Below are 18,222 nucleotides of genomic sequence, written 5' to 3' on the forward strand. Positions count from 1 at the left end.
TTACTGTATCTGTCATTGTTATAAAGTAGTGTCAAAGCTGAGATTTGTGACAGTCAAATGCAGTGCAGAACGTCGATTTCTTTGGTAATTAATTACGTTCTAATAATTATTTTTGGAACATATTTTAGTTGAAAGTGTACTTAACATTGTAATAAACAAATGTTGCTTGTGACGTTACTATTACGTCATATTTGCTAAAAAAACAAATTGACTGGGACAGCTTTTAGCTTCCTGCAGTAGAATAAAGATGAAATAATGAAATAATCAAGTAAATCTTATTGTGGGGCCGCTAGTGTACACTGTCTCTATGTGTCTTAATGATCTCTATATTCAGTCACTCATGTATCTGTGTGTTTCTGGAACGGTGTGGTGAACCGTGAGGAATTGCTGTTTCAAGAGGAACTCCATGTAGTATCAGTGGGAGCTTCACTGATTGGGACGTTTCCCAGTATGAGACTCGATCAAAAACTTTGTCTTCGCCAAGGGAGGTAGCCGACTGTTGTAGCGAACGTAACGCGATTAGGTGATTCCACGACAATGGAAAGAATGAATGTACACAGACGACGTCGCGTTCTTGGGCGCGTTCGTGCGCGTGGCTATGAAATTGACGATGATTCTTTTGGTGAAGCTTTACCCTACTTTTTTGGGGTGGATAAAACTACGATCCTGGTAATAAAATAAGCAGTCAGTTTAAGACCAATAGGCTATAGAAGGGAGGATCACGCTAGCTTAGCTAGACAATCTATTGTATATCTAAATTGATGTATCCAGTCGTTCTTCAACTATTCGAGTCCTGTTCGTGATGCGATCGTTAGCTGCCTGACTTATTATTTTTTTATGGTGAAAGTAAATCCAAGCAGACTTTTGTTGACGAACTCTTGCTTTGACCAAATCGAATTAGTGTCTGCAGTAAACTAAATAATCGTTAGGGTTGGGTAAGAAGCTTTCTCAGAAGATATTCCTGATATTTGAGTTTTCGTAGACTTTTGTAATATATATATATATATATTTTACTTTACGACTTAATTATCAAAATTTATAGATTTTGAAATAAAGCATGTTGAATACTCAAGATGTGCAAAGTCACTAAGTTGACAGAAGAAATCACAAAAGACGTATTCCAACGCAAGTGAATTACAGTTAACAAAATATATATTTACAAAACTTAAAAATAAAGGAACCTACAAAGAAATTAAAATTGCATTCCATGATTTAACTAGAAAACAGTTAAGAAAAGTTGATTGATATAAATGTTAAAACAAACCTTTGTAAAGACATGAAGCAAGTTGTTGCATGTGTGGTGAGTGTAGTCCACTCTAGCTTTAAAGTTACTTTCATTGTTATTATTGACTATAACGTTTAGTGTACATACATGACATACGTTTATTCACTTTTATTTAATTCTTAGTTATTATTTATACTTTTGAATGTTATTCTGTATTGATATAATTTGGGGCTAAATTGTATCTGCCAATCTTGCAGCACCTTATGAAGCAATAATGAGATTATAGCTATCTATGGGTCAAGTGGTGCTGCAATAGACAGTTGACGCCAGGCTTCTCAATGTGAATATATTGCTTAATGTACTTATTAAAAAAAACTGAAAATATTTTAACACACCTTATGTGGTACTAATGTGATTATGACCGAAAATATTGATAACGACAAAAGTAACCAACTGATGAACATGGAGTTTTAATCTTTATAAAATATGTTATTTTTGTGAATTGTTTTACAATATTACATACTCCTAGTTAATCCATCTACTAAAATTACTGCATAATTTTGTATGTTATTTTTGGCAAACTTTAATCATATGTTAGTTGTAGTTTTTATTTATGTAGTTAGCCTGCTTTGATCAGAAGCTATGTTTAGTTTGGATCTATGTAATTAGTTTAAATTGTTCAGTAATTATATTTAGTTTCATATGAGCAACTAGCCTGTTTTATATGAAGTTTTTTTTTTATTTTCACCTAAGCTCGTTTGGTCTAATATAAACAGGTAAGAAAAACTAATGACTAAAAACTTACAAATTGCAAGAAGCTTACAAAGTGTCAGTAGCTCACCACTTAACATTTACAAAGTGTGAGGAGCTCACCACTGAAGGTTTACATAACGAAAGAACACTTATTATCAGAAGTATGTAATTTTTTAACATTGAAATGTAATAAATAGAAAAGTGTTACAAATATTATCAGGGTCTTGAGAAATACCATTTGTGTTAAGAAAGTGTAGAGAGAGGAATGAGTGGACCCTCTTGCTGAATAAAATTAAAATTGTTACGAAACCTTGTTTTAAAATGCTTTCCTCTTGCTGAGAACGGGGAGTTTAGGTCATCACTCAAGCGATAAAAAAAAAAAGATATTCTTGTCGGAACGAAATCGAGTCACAGCGTCATCCGTTATGACAATTCTTTGGTGCTAGTAACACATTTCTACATATGTCACATGTCCGTACATTTTTCACGACATGCCAACGGAACAAAGAACTCCAAATATCCATCATGTTAGAGTGTTGTTGGAGTTTTTTTATGAATATATGTATTTTCTTGTTCTACATTCCCAGGAGGGAAGGTCATTATGAACGTTCTTAAAGCAGGTCTTTCCATGTACACTTAAAGAGAAGAAATTGATTTTATTTAACGCGAATTGGAGAAGGACTGAACTGTAGACTTGCAGCTTAGCGAGGGTAGAGTACAATACAGATAGAGAAAAGCTAGAGACTGTAGAGTCATAATGTTGTCAGGGTGATAAGAGAGTGGTAATAAACCATATCATTGTGGTTCAAGTTTATCTGAGATATAACCAACGTTAAAGCTACCATTATGGAGGATCGAGAAATATTATTGACGAAATAATTATATGTACAACAGTGAATTACTTCTAAAAATCTTATCACTTTCTTTCATTTTAATGTTAATTTATTGCATACTTTAGAATAGAATATATTATAAGGTTTCACTTTTAAACCCAAAAGTCCAAGAAATCAGAAGGCAAATACGTCAATATATTTAAAACATTTAAGAACTAATGCCTATTTATCTGAAGTAAAAATTCTGGTGTCAGTAAACAAAAAGACAGGAATGATGAAAGTGTTGTTTTATAATGGTTTTGCCCATTGTGTAGAATTATAGTAATAGTTGTTTTTAAAAGATAGAATACCGTTATAAGTTCAAATTCTGTTGATTTTTCAATTTCGCTAAATATGTTTATTTTTAATTCAATTAAACGAATTTTAAACTCACCTATCATTTAAAATTAAATAATTTCTGATTAAGCTTATATTTTATAGAAGGATCAGTAATTACTGCCTATATGATTACATGATACCTCAAACATCTCAAAGTAGATCAAACAATAAATTTATATACAAACACAAACTTATGGTCCTTGGACATGTAATGTATAGGACTCATTTCTGTATTGGGTATTTTCAAAGATGAATAGATGTTACTTAGAAAAACAGTTTATAAAGTATGAGGAGCTCACTATTAAAATTTACATAGCGTGTAGAGCTCATAAAAGTTGACTACGTAAAACATGCAATTATTGTGAAAAACATTTTAAATAAAATTAATTAAACGAGATTGCACACATGGTCACAAAAATGTGCTCATGTTTGTCTTCTCTTTACAGGACTATTAATGTTTCTTCATATGATGAATGTCTGATGTTAGAATTATCGTACTTAAAACAGGTTACAGTTGACAGAGGGCAGCAACCTAAAATCATAAATAGAATTTATAGTAAATGTTTTAACAAATTTCAAATTTCGAGATGTACTAAACTTCAGATAACAAAAAGGGAAGTAGAGATAGAATATGTTTGCCTCAGTGATCAAACAGAGTATGTAATGTAAGGTATTTAGGTAAAATATGAATTACCAAGTAACATTTACTCCTCAATTAATAGTTTGAAAGATAAAACTAAATTGAGGATTAAATGTGGAACATATACAATTTCATGTATTTGTGGTTTAAGGTATATTGGACAAACAAGTAAGAATTTAAAATCTAGAATAAAAGAAGATAAAAATGCTGTGAATAAATTAAAAACTGATGAATTAGCTTTGACTAGAAATGTCGCGAATTCTATATATGTTTTCATTAGGATAATACAAAAATAACTAAATAGGTAATGGAAAAGGATGAACTAAACATAACCGATTCCTTAGAAATTGTTAAAAACAAGGTCAATGCAAATAGAGATTTAATCCTAGGAGTTATGGAAGTAAAGTTTTGGAAATTGTTGTTGTTAAATGGCGCCATTGAAAACATGCTAATTACACACGTGCATTGGTTTAGAAGAAGCTTTATGTGCACTTTAGGATTTATTCTCCTGAAGGCGGTAGAATTATTTCCATCGAAACATGTAGTGATTTTTAACGTATATTTTGTAACTTGAACAAACACGTTATAGTACAAGTGAAGGACTCGGATGTTTGTTTGATCTATTTAATTGAAAATTAAAAGTTCATACGGTGTTAAGATCTCATTACTTTATGTCTACAAACTGTGAGAAGTTCAACACTAAAACTTTACACAGTGAAGGGCCCCTCAGTAGCTCCGCGTTATGTCTGCGGACTTACAACGCTAAAAACCGGGTTTCGATACCTGTGGTGGGCAGAGCACAGATAGCCCATTGAGTAGCTTTGTGCTTATTTCAAAACAACAACAACACAGTGAAGGAAAACTTAATATCAGAAGTACGTTAAGTGTTTCACACATTTGTTAACTATGGTCAGGAATCGGCAACTTCAACTTACATACAAGAAACTTTCACGTCTTCTCAAGCTGAATTTCTGTAATCAAGCACGTGAAAGTAGTTGATAGAAGTGGTTTACAAAATCATTTTTAAGGGTTATACCTGGCAACGATTTTTGTTACTTCATTTGTTTGAGCCGTTGAAAAAGAGATCAATTGTACAACATTCTACAAGACTAGAAATGGGACTTATATAAACAATATCGAAAAAATGGATTGTAATATACTTTAAAACACTTAGAATAAACGTTTGTTAATTCTGTATAGAACACTGCTATTGTAACTGTAAGAAGTTGGTTTTAAGTAAAAACTTCCTCTTTATTAGAGACAAATCATACTATATCTGGTGTTTTTTCTTACTTCAGCCATGTTGTTGAAAGTATAATTGGTCGTGTCGAAAGCTGGCCATATGCTCTACTACGGAAATCAAAGAATGTTCGAAAACGGACATCCGAAGCGGAAACGGAAGTGACACAGCTGTAAGGATGAAGTCAAATAGATGCGGAAGAGGTCCTGTGAACACGTCAGTGATGGAAGATTTTACTTTCAGTGTTACTGCTGGATCAAATTTTAGCCTTACATTTTTAATTTAGGTCAGTTTTATAAGTTCCGACACGTGTTCGGTTCAAACCTGTACATATCACGTGTAAAATTGAGTTGTGACAATACAATGATTTTGTTTTACTAATCTTGATTTAGAATAACGCATGTAACAAAGAGATAGACGACAACATTAATAATATTCAACTTTTATATTTCTATATATATATATGTATAGAATCGATATACTGGCTGACACAAAACTCTTATATACCTTAATGTAAAAAGTTTAAGTAACTGATAAGTACAAAATAGCATTAAAGTAATTTTCAACATTTAGTGAAGTGAAAACTATGTGTGAGACCTAAATATGAATATTGAACAGCTGATGTGATGTAGAACATGTATTAAACAACAGACGCACAATAACCCGCGTATTATACAACAGATGAAGTGCAAGACGTGTATTATGTAACACATGTGCTGTGACAATATTATATAAAATATTTGAAGAAACAAAGTAAACAGTAGATATACAATTAATAAACGTTCTCTAACTGCAGAGATTTACTTTGATATGTAAGTACAGCGAAACGTAAGTGTAATTAATACTTGTGTGTTTGTAAGTATGTATGAAGTGAAACAACTTATTTAAGAACGAAATCAATATATTTATGTGCCGACAATAGGTATTAAAGTTGGGATATATTATCATGTGATTTTTACCCCTTGAAACAAACGTCTACATAATGTATTTCATTCTACAAGTGTGTTATGATTCAAAGAAAATGCGTATACACCTTTCCATTCATGAATTCTCGCTGGTAATTTGGTTGCTTTACAAAATTAGGAAGAAAAAAATGTCACTACTTTTACAGTCATGGTCTCTACCAGATGTAACCAAGCATTTAAGCCTGCCCGACTGTGAAGATGAAGGTACATACTTCATACCGTATTCCCGCAAAAATACGACTCGTGCTTTCTCTCTCTCTCGGTGTTTGGGTATGATATGTTCGTACCCTGAAGGATCAGGTTCTCTTTGACCTCGTGCTTTGGGATTTGGTTTGGTTTGTTATGAATTTCGCGCAAAGCTACTCGAGGGCTATCTGCGCTAGCCGTCCCTCTAGTCATCACCACCCACCCGCCAACTCTTGTGCTACTCTTTCACCAACGAATAGTGGGATTGACCGTCACTTATAACGCCCCTACGGTTGAACGGGCGAGCATGTTTGTTGTGACGGGGATTCGAACCCGCGAGTGCTTTGGGAAAGCAGGTGCTTTTTAATAATGATGACTAAACCCCCAATAATCATAAAGATAAAAGTTTGTTTTTGTTTTGAATTTCGCGCAAAGCTACTTGAGGGCTATCTGCGCTAGCCGTCCCTAATTTAGCAGTGTAAGGCTAGAGGAAAGGCAACTAGTCATCACCATCCACCGCCAACTCTTGGGCTACTCTTTTACCAATGAATAGTGGGATTGGCCGTCACATTATAACGCCCCCACGACTGAAAGGGCAAGCATGTTTGGTGCGACTGGGATTCTAACCCACGACCCTCGGATTACGAGTCAAACGCCTTGACACACTTGGCCATGCCGGGCTTCAGATAAAAGTAACTCAGGAAGGGGAGGTGAAAGCTTTGCGAACTAGCTGTCTTCCCTCTCGCCTATTACTTTACGGCTATTGTAGCTTTGCCTGAAGATTCTATGATAAAGAATCTAAACATCCCTCGCCAATGGTAGTATCGAACTCCAATAGTTACTTATACTTCTGCGCACTATTGAAGCTCAGTTTTTCGACTCCTGCGAACATAGTTTGCATTATCAAGCAGTCGGTCACTTGTGCGTTTCTCACATTGAATTTAGTTTCCCAGAGAAGAACAAGGAAACTGAAACTTGTTAAAGATTATTTTATATTCTTTAGTTATATTCTTTGGTATTACCTTCGGATATTCTTGTTTTATCGAGTATAGATACTTAACTGTCTATTATAGCGCAACCAGCATTCTAAAGCGCAGATATCTTTTTTTGTGACAATGGGAATCGAGCCACGAACCTTAAAATTCACAGTCTTTGTTCGCTATTCAACAGAGCTTGTTCAGCGTTTGGAGACAGAAACAGAGCCACACACAGTCAAATTTACAGCGAAACGTGAGCTACACACAATAAAGAATGTTTATATATTACCTTAAAATTTCTGACAAATCTTAACGAATATTCAACCGTTAGCAAATATAACTTTGTTGTGATTTGCTTAAGGTTGTGGCAAGTTTTATGCATCTATAATAATAATAAAAAAATTTTACTCAAGTATTTTCAGGATTTTTTTCATTTTTTTCTTGCGCATGACTAGCATTTACTTAATATCCTTTATGAGCTGAATGAAGTTATGAGCTACACCAAAGGTGAACAGCTATAAGATTAAGGTTAAATGAAATTTGTATATATATATATTTTTTTTTACACAAATATGTGGGTATTTTCTTTTCATTCGGTGTTTCGTTTATTCTTAAAACACTTGCCTTCGAACGCTCGTTTCTTTACCTAGGAATATTAAGAAATTATCATAAATCACATGTTCTGCTGTAAGTGTATGATGTATGAGAATGTTTATCATTGCGTATTCTATTTTGTGGTATGTTTGAATGATGTTATATTTTTATGTATATAATGAAGCATAAATGTTATATGTTAGATTTAATTACGAAAAAAAAACTAGGCTTTCATGCCTGATGGGAAATCAGTTGGAGTTTGAAACAGGATCTATTGCACTTCATGTTGCTGATTAGTTATGTACATTATTTAGAGTTTCTCTTTAGTTTTGTTAGAAGTAGGAACTTTTGTATTGAAGTCAAGAATGTTGAAAGTCGAGCATTGAGGCTCAAATTGCGTATGCATCAAAGACTGAAATAAATCTATATTAAAATAATTTACTATTAATCAGAAAGTTAGTGGGTGACGGGGTCGTTTGTTTGAATTATTATAAAGTGTATACTAACTGTTTTTGTAAAATTACACGAACAGTAGTTTTTCTCAATATATCTATACACACACACACGTATATAATGTACTTTAACTTGCTACTAAACCTGGACGTATATATTTATGTGCTTTCTAAGCTCTTAGGTCTTGGTTCATATAAATTCATAAAGATACTGCTGTGTTATATAAATTTAATCTCTAATATCAAACCATCCTGTTTATCACGGAAACCTAATGTTACTAATTAGTTTTGGGGCCATTTGACGTACAGTGAGTTAATTATAAGCGTCGCTATGGAAGCGTGTATAGTAACAACTACATTTTTGCTGTACTTGATATAGTATGATAGTAACAGTAGCACTGCATGAATTTGTTGTTAGGAGCAGTTAAACTGGTCATTTTCCTATAGTTTCATCAAATTTAATACACAGTCGCCATCTAGCGAGTGATTTTTATTTTTTTTGCTTATTATCTAGCGAAATTAAGAGATACCAGGAAGAGCATTACATATAACGAGGAAAGGATAAAAGGCTTGAAGCTAATGGCGTATTTAAAGTCAGTCTGCACGTGCAATGTGTAAGTTTTGTGAAGCGAAAGGTTCTTGAGAATGTTTTCTAAACGTTAATTGAATTGGACTTTAATGGCTCTCGTCGTTTCTTTCTCCAGACCCACGAAACTAAGGGCTAGTGAAAAAAGGTTGTGATCTTTCATTTGAAGATTTAAAAAAGATTAAATAGTCACTAATCGTACAGAATATTAAAATGATTTGCCAGAATAAATTAATATTGCGCACAAAATGCTAAAAAACAAAGGTTGGAAAACCTGTTGGGTACTACAGAGCCGTAGATCCTAAAATAAACAGTGTTCTGATTGGATGAAAAGTAGATCGGAAACAGCATTGGCTCGTTGTCTAGGCAACTGTGTAGAGAGCAGCACTAATCAGATATAGAACTGAATTTGATTTATGAACAGGTTTATCTGTGTAAACAGAAACTAAACGTGTACATACAAGGCAACAAAAGAACTTATTGTGTTGTTCTGTCTATAGAAAACAAAAAGAGTAAAGTATAATTTGTACAATATTAGGGAATGCTCTATTGGACGAACATCGTTAATAGATAGGATGTAGCATCCCTACTTTGATATATTTGACTTATATATTATATTAATTTTGTGAAGAAATGCCCTCAGACCTCTATAGATTAAACTGCTGTTGGCAGCACCTGAGTTGCTAAAAGCAATTCCTTGTACTTTCCATCTCCCTTTGTAAAATCTGCATGTCTAACCAAGCTGTTGTTGTTGTTTTTGTTTTGAATTAAGCACAAAACTACACAATGGGCTATCTGTGCTCTGCCCACCACGGGTATCGAAACCCGGTTTTTAGCATTGTAAGTCCGCAGACACACCGCTGAGCCACTGGGGGGCAACTAACCAAGCACCCCGAACTTTACAGTTTCTTCTTACACTACTGTATAGAGTCATAATGTATGAATGTAATAATGTTGAAACCGTTTAAGACATTTAGTTGCACACTTTTTCAATTGCTGCAGAAACCGTTTTCGAATATGACTTAATTAATTGCATACTTAGAGTCTCGCTAAATAATTTTTTCGAACTCAACATTCATCACCCACATGAATGATAAACATTTCGATTCTTTACATTTGCCACAAAAATTCACGTCTCCGTTAACGAGAATATTTTACTTTCAGCATATATTATGGAAATTCGTGATGATAAGTAACCATCATAAGGTTTAGAAATTCACTAATGTGTATATTAACGAATTGATAAAGCGAGCTGATTCAAATCACCGTTGTTTATCATTGTCTAAAATATTAGGTAAAACTACACAAAATGTCTTACTGGAATTAAAATAGATTACAATATATATATATATAAGTCATGTCGAGAAGAAAGAAATGTGAACTTGGATTACTTTTAATTGTTTTGCCAGACCCTGAATTTGTGACTTGTGATACATTAGCTCTACGCTGCAAGTGTTAATGCCCAGACCTGGAACAAAACAACAGGAGTGGACATATATATTTTATTAGATAAGGTAAATAAAGGAACATTTATACTCATTCTGTTAAAAATATTTAAAACTTTATTTCGCTTCAGTCTTACCTCATGCTATAATTTTAAATTTGGAAAATCAATAATAAAAGACTCCAACTCTTCCATATATTTATAAATTTAAAATACGCAGGTTAATTCTAAATCTACGTATTAAATCAATAATAATTATTCAGAAAATAATATTAATTAAAATGATATTAACATATCATTTCAAACATTATACACAATAAAGTTTAATTGAACTAAGTGCAGACATAGGCTAGATTGTTACTTAGAAAACATCGTCTTCCATCACCAGTTTGCCATTAAGATTCACATAGTTTACAGCACACAAAATATAAATACAGTTTTGTTCGTGTAAAGATAGTATACGTCTATAATCCAGTGTTGTTATTTGTTGCATTGCTGAATGTCATTAATGGCACTAGTAATTTATATTTGTATGCTGTTGATCGCTATCAAGGTCACTAGTTGTTTAACCGTGCGTATTTCTGACATTAGACGTTTAGTGTTGTGTATTATTAACCATTAATAGAATTACAATGAACAGTTTATTTTAGCTTGTGAATAATTCTATAATTGTTTGTTGTTGTTTTCAGTGTTTCAGTAGACGTTGGTAGGCTTATTAATAACCAAGTTCTATATACAATAATGTTCCAACTGCAATATTTAATGTTTATTTATTACTGGTTGGTAATTCCTGTTTCACCCTGTGCTTAAAAGGAAAATCAAATTTCCGTAAAATATATTTAAAATGCCTTCAGGGTTGATGATAATATCATTTACAGTAGAATTACGATTTTTTAAAAAAATTACAACAAGTTAATAATACTTAAAAAAAAGCAGATAATCCATTCGAAACTGCATTATTCGTGTGAAACTGTTTGATACAATTGTTTTGGTTTTGAGTTGTCACATAATAGAAAAAAAAAACAACAGAAAGAAGAACAAGAAATTCAAACTTTTTATTATGTGATACTTACAGAAATTGTCATAACTTGTGACTCAGTTGTTATATAGATACTGTTATAAAAGGAAACACTGTGTAGATTGCGCAGTTCTGATGACCTGTTGAGGAGATATTTAAAATAATATTTCAACGAACATTCCAGGCCATCCCTACATAAACACTGCTGCCACCTGCCTGATAAAAGAGAGAACCAGATAAATATCCACTCTATGCTGGTGTTTAAAATATCTTATTAAATGGATTTACCAGGTACCACCCTACATCAGTGCTGTTGGCGATAGTTTGGCATTAAATGTGATAATCACATTAGTAAATGTTTGCACGTCCATTTTAAATGGAAATAACTATGTTAAAAATGGCTTTCTTTTTACGTGCAAAACTCATTTTATATGTGTTATTCTACTACTCAATATGTGGTTTTCTTAGAACTTAGATCCAGCAAAAAATAAAGAAGAAACCATGTTAAAGCACTGGACTACTACCATACTGTTTATGTGCAAAGGGACATAAAACTATCGCTAGAGTTTGAAAGTGGTTATTAGTTGCCGAAAGATGTAAGATTTGCAAACCGCACGATAAAGCTTAATAATTCCTAAATGTCGTGGATTTACTAGACAGTAAATGACGAGAAACAAAGGAAACAGGCTGAAAAACTTTAGTAATTGTTGTAGCTCTTGTACTCGTGTTAGCGAGAAAAATTAATTTTCAGTGATTAAAAAAGTACACAAGGATCAGAATTGTATATTTTTTTCTGCTTATAAATGCGTGGTTTGTAATGCAGAAAGTTTTGCTTGAATTATATTTTAATAGATATCAAATAGCAGATCAAAATCACATTTTTAATTACGAAATACAAAAGGAAAACAAATCGTCTCAAAACTTAAAAACCACAACAGAGTACTTATTTAACTTTAAAATGTCAGTATATATTCGACTTTCATGTTGTTATAGATGTTATAGATTTGTTTTTATATAGGTTTAAATCAACATATGGATATCAGACACATTCTTGTTAAACACACATCACTTATATGAAATTGTGACTATTCCCTTAACCATAACAATATCACATTGACTGTAGACTACAAGTTATTTCAAGTGTTCTGTTCAACACAACTATTATTTACTGTACTTTCACTTTTTAAACTCAGCAACAGTAACATTCTTTACATTTAAGCATCAGTCTATTTGTTGAGAGAACCAAGAGTTTAATACTAAAACCAGTTTATCAAATTGTAACGAAAAATGTGTATTATTATAACACTGGTTTCCTGTTAACGTTACTGGTTTTTAGTGTATAAACAAGATGTTTCGTACTTAAGCAATGGTTATTGTCATATCAACAGAAAATTGTGTTACTATAACACTTGTTTATTTTAAAAGGAAAATGTTTGCTATTTTACACGAATAGGAAAACATTTAATATTTAATAATCTAATTCGTTTACGTGGAAAATGTTGTTTATTATTGAAACAATGCTTTCATTTCTTTAAACAAGACATTGTTTAGCGTTCAAACATGTTTTTCATTTATACGAAGAAGCAAATTAGTAATAGCTATGAGCAGAGAGCCTAAATTGTTTGTGCAGTTTTGCGCTAAGATTATTAAGTAAATAAACAAACTAAAAGAAAAAATCTTCTTACCGTAGTATCGATTTCTTATACAGAAACAGAAAAATGTTTGGTATCTGAACATGTCGTTAGTTGTTTATTGAATGAGTTTATTCACTACAAAAATTTCAATGTACGGATTCACATAAATAGAAAACATTATTTAATAATTTTCTATAATGCAATATAAAATTCGCGAGTGGAAAGCTGCACAAAAATTTACACTTTTATAAAGCTTGTAATCAACCAGAAATATGAAACCCGGGTAGAATATTTTATGAGCTGCAACACGCTTTATAAGATTTCAAACAAGAGAAGAATGATTCACTTAACAGTTGAAACCGTTTAATTTTCACAGTTTTTCGTGAAAACAACTGTTCTGTATCATCACACTACACATTACAAAGCAATTGTTTTGCATCAGTGTATTTGAACACTATAGTAGTATAAAGAAACAAAGAACATTAGAGATTTCGCACGAGGTGTTACATACCCTCAGACCACGAGCACTAGAGAGCTATAGAGACATTCAAAGCACCGCAGATTTTATTGTAGATGTTGGAAAGAGTATCCGGAGCCGGGCGTAACCTAGTGGTTAGCGTACCATCTGTGAATTTAAAGGTTCGTGGTTTTTGTTGGTGTTAAATCGCCTTCCTCTTTGCGTTATAGCAATGACGGTGAAGTCCCACTTTGCGATTAGAGTAAACAAAGTGTTTGCAGCAGACGTTATTGACTAACTGCCTCGGTGTTATTGACTAGTTGACTTGGTGTTATTGACGAGCTGCCTCGATGTTACTGACTAGTTGACTTGGTGTTATTGACGAGCTGCCTCGATGTTATTGACCAGCTGGGTTGGTATTATTGACTATGCGCAGGTTAAATGTTGCGAAGATTTGCGTTAATTCCCAAAACAAACTAGACAAACAAACCAAAGTACCTGCCTTTGAACATTAGAGCAGTATGTGTAATATAATGTTCAAATTCGTAAACTGTTGTAATTATCCTCATTTTGCAATGTTTTAAAATAAACAACTGGTTTCGAGAAACAAACGTATTTCATATTCTGATATTACGTGTAATTAAATCTTAAATGATATCATAATTTGTGCAAATTATATCAAAATTATTTTTGCGTGTGTGTGTATATATATATATATATAAAACTATTTATTGTTTCTTTCTATACGTATAAATATAGATACACATGTGTATTTGCATATAATCCTTTATAAGGATACGTTATACATTAGTATATATTTATATATAAGCATAAAAATACAACATTTGTTAATGTTTATGCTCAAATGATAAACTTTATTTTGTATTTAACTCCGTTTTAAAGTAAAGCGAAGGTGTATTTTAATTTTTTCACCTTGTAGTTTTCATTTTTTGGTGATATTTTCCACCCATCTAGTTTGCTTCGTAAAGATCAAGTAACAACAACCCAAGCTTAGTTCTAGGTGTTAAATCCTAATTTTGAAGAGCAATCAAAGAACCTTTGTTACCTGTGCAAGAAATTTCTAGGCTTAATCGCTTTACTGGAGCTGGATAGAGTCTTCTGTTGATTCAAAGAAGGAATCAGAACATAATGGCTAACGAGAATCGAAGGGACAAAGTTAAGCATAATATGAAAACCTTTATTTGACCTGATAAAAAACGAAAGAAAAATCCACTACAGAAAGGTCATATTTATTATTTTTACCATCTTACAGCGGCAACAAAAAAAATATTTTTTTAACGATTAAGGGAAAGTATTCGATTTCAACAAATGTTTTTTGTTTTAAACAGTAAAGTTATAATTTTGTAGAGAACGGCTCTACTTAACAAGCTATACGTTTCCTAGCTTGTTAAAAAAGCCACTGCTTAAACTTCTAAAATATTATTTCCTTGTCTGCCGTCGTTGCACATAATCATATTTCTTCTACTTTTAGTTCTAACGTTCAAAATTACATCAATTTTTGTTTATTTTCCCTTTAGTGTACATCAGCGACATGATGGATGCGGTTAAAAACGATCTTCAACATCTGGACCGAGTTACTTGAGAGACGACTAAAAGTTAATCAACCGAGAGTAATCATTAAACCGTATGCACACATAAAAAGCACTTACACTCCTTCTTATAACAAAAAAACAACAACAAAAACGGTTGAAACAGCCTATCATCGTCACTAATCCATCTTGATCAGGAACAGAATACTGATGAGATATGGAAATATCTTAATATCAAATTAATGTAAAATCAAAACAGCTGATTATGTTGGCGTCAAAATCAACAACATTTTGAACCTTGTTCTGTAATTCTATCCCATTTTAGCTGTCTGGTTTTAGAATACGATAATAATTAAGTAGAGCATTAAAAGCAATTTCATTAAACAAATATTTAATCAGAAAATGAAACTGACAGTGTGAGTTGCATCGTTAGTGAAACAAAATTCCAGGAACAAACTTTAACGAAATTCATATACTAGATTATATTAACTTCTGTATTTGTTGGCCCCTTATGACCAGGTGGTTAGGGCATTCGACTCATTACCTGAGGGTCACGGGCATGAATCCTTGTCACACCAAACATGTGTGCTTTATTAGCTGTGTGGGCGTTATAAATTTCGGTCAATCCCACTGTTCGTTGGTGAAAGAGTAGCCCAAGAGTTGGCGGTACGAGGTGATGACTAGCTGCCTTCCCTCTAGTTTTACACTGCTAGTGTAGATAGTACTCGTCTAGTTTTGCGCGGAATCCAAAAACAAAGAAACAACCTGTATTTGTTTCAAGATGTTTATAATTGGAGAATTTACAATTGTGAGCGTCCATCGTTTGTGGTAAAATACTACCTTACAACTAATTATAAAACGATATAGTTATTTCAAGAAACCTTTCAAATGGCACTTTTTCTGTAAATACTTCTATAAATAAAACATATCAATAAACTAGATTTTATAATATATATATAAACGGTATTGACGTACTAAAGTTCTACAAATACTAACATAAACGAAACGTTTTAATACACACACTAGTGTTGCATAAAAACGGATATGAGTAAAACGTATTTACATAATAGGGTTATACAAATGCTAATATAAATGAAACATATTAATACATACACACTAGTGTTAAATAAATACTAATATAAATAAAACGTACTGATATACTAGAGCTGTACAAATACTAATGTCCCTCGCTGGGACAGCGGTAAGTCTACCGATTTACAGCGCTAAGGTATTTGGTTCTCTTCGAAAAACATAGCAGACAACCCCATGTGGCTTTGCAATAAGAAAAACACACACAAATGTTAATATAAATGAAACGTATTGATACATACACGAGTGTTGCATAAATACTAACATAAACAATCCGTACTGAGATTACTAGAGTTCTACAGATACGAATATAAATAAAACGTATTAACATACTAATGTTGTATAAATACCTTTCCCCCGCGAATCAGAAACATATGCATATCAAACACTTCGCATGATGCGACGATTAGAGCATCATGCCACTTAATGCCACTAATAAGAGCTAGTAGTAACACTTAGAGTATCAAAAGAAACTATTTTTCTTAACGACACTTTTTAAACCTTTCACTTGTGCCCCTGGTGGAACATCGGGCAAGTCTTTGGATTTAAGGTTAAAATCAGCAGTTCAGTTTTCCTCGGTAGACACAGCAGAGAGTCAGATTTGCTATGAAAAAACAAACAAGGCTCTCACTTATTTATAATAAATTTCACACCGTGGCGAAATAGTCTAAATTAATTCTAAAAACCTCGATTAGCAAAATATAGTTTTAATTTATTTTAAAAAAATTTTAGATATGTTTAGCTAACCTTTATAAGATTTAGCATATCGTCCATGTATGTTGTCTGATAGCACTCTTTTGATTAGTTTCTGCATTTAGAAGATATCACCCTGTCTGGCTATTACATGTAAACATAGAATTATGCTTGTGCATGTGTAACTGCTAAGCAGAACTGTATTGTAAGTATGCACTAATAGTGCAGTAACGCATACGTAAAGCTAGTGAAAATATAGCATGAACATTACCCCACGAATTACACGAAAAGGGTATGTGAATTAAAAACTGCGGACAGTGGACAAAATCTGACATGCTACGAGTAATGCAACAACTTAGCAATGGTTATTATCTAGAATTCTATAACAGTGTGAACAAAATGAGGAAGGAAAGGGTTAACGCTGAACCTAACCCTTCCTAGCCCTAAAGAAGAACCGAATCCTGATGAATAAGAAGAAAGAAGAAAATGGGCTTCGTAGTCTTACTAAATATCACAACCTCTCCAAACTGACTACACACAGATCGGTTACTTCTGTCCTAGTTGACCTTTACCATTATAACTATCAGTATACATGAACATAACTATCGTGGTGTGACTAAGTTCTGTGTTTATGAGCTGACACTCACACCTGTCCATAACAGGTTTGAAACTACTGTTACACGTGCCTTTACGTTACCCTTCAGCTTTAAAAGTGATTAAAGTATCAATTTCACCGCACATGTCATTTGTCTCCGATCACGTGCTGCAAAGTAGCCACTTAAAAAGTCGTGTTTTCTTAAACTCTGTGAAGCACGTGATTTAACATGAAAGACTGAGTTTCAGAACATTCATCCATTCATGAAAAACCTGTCTATGAAACACTGATTTACACGAATTAAAAAATCGAACCACTAAAAGAATGTCTGTAATGAATATCAAACAAGCACAAAAACAAATAACGTTATCCAAATTTTACAAGAACAGTATCAGAAATAGTTTCAATACAACACAAAAAATAATATATATATATACATATAACAAACAATATTCTTGGAGTGACTAATCGTTAAAGAGCGTACCTACCTGCGCTAGTATATGAATAATTTTAAAGTTTAACCAATAAATTATATTTTCGATAATAAAACGTTTTATTTGGTACCAGAATTTCAGACTCACCCTAAATCTAAAAAACAAAACAATTGTTCGCGGGTACTTCAAAGAGACAGGAAATAGAACAAACTATGTTTTTGTTACCGGTAAGTGAAACTAATTTAGTAATTCTAGCGGATTTGTTTGTTTTACTATATATCAAGAGAGGAGTATTTACTCACGAAACAAGGCACAAGAGGAAAAGGGGCACGTGCCGCAAATATTCTGACAGTAAAGGCGTTAAAACACCTTGTGAACAAGCAGATTAGCTGTGATTGAATTTACTACTGAGAACTACGGAAAACAGAACAAACAACCGTGAGTAAACAACGGGGAATTCACCAGGAGCACGTGACTCT

General features: G+C 32.8%; 1 long non-coding RNA gene across 2 annotated transcripts; it reads left to right on the top strand.

Moving 5' to 3' along the window:
- The first annotated feature begins 217 nt into the window (after positions 1-217).
- On the top strand, positions 218-15,395 carry LOC143225783 (uncharacterized). 2 transcript variants are annotated; one of them, XR_013014072.1, is made up of 4 exons: positions 218-935; positions 5,128-5,355; positions 10,239-10,343; positions 14,921-15,395. It is a non-coding gene; the product is annotated as an uncharacterized LOC143225783 (long non-coding RNA). The 2 variants fall into 2 exon arrangements; XR_013014071.1 differs by lacking the exon at positions 14,921-15,395 and having other exon boundaries at positions 10,239-12,117.
- The last annotated feature ends 2,827 nt before the right edge of the window (positions 15,396-18,222 follow it).

Source organism: Tachypleus tridentatus, chromosome 9 (assembly GCF_004210375.1).
Source record: "Tachypleus tridentatus isolate NWPU-2018 chromosome 9, ASM421037v1, whole genome shotgun sequence".
NCBI classification, from domain to species: Eukaryota; Metazoa; Arthropoda; class Merostomata; order Xiphosura; family Limulidae; genus Tachypleus; species Tachypleus tridentatus.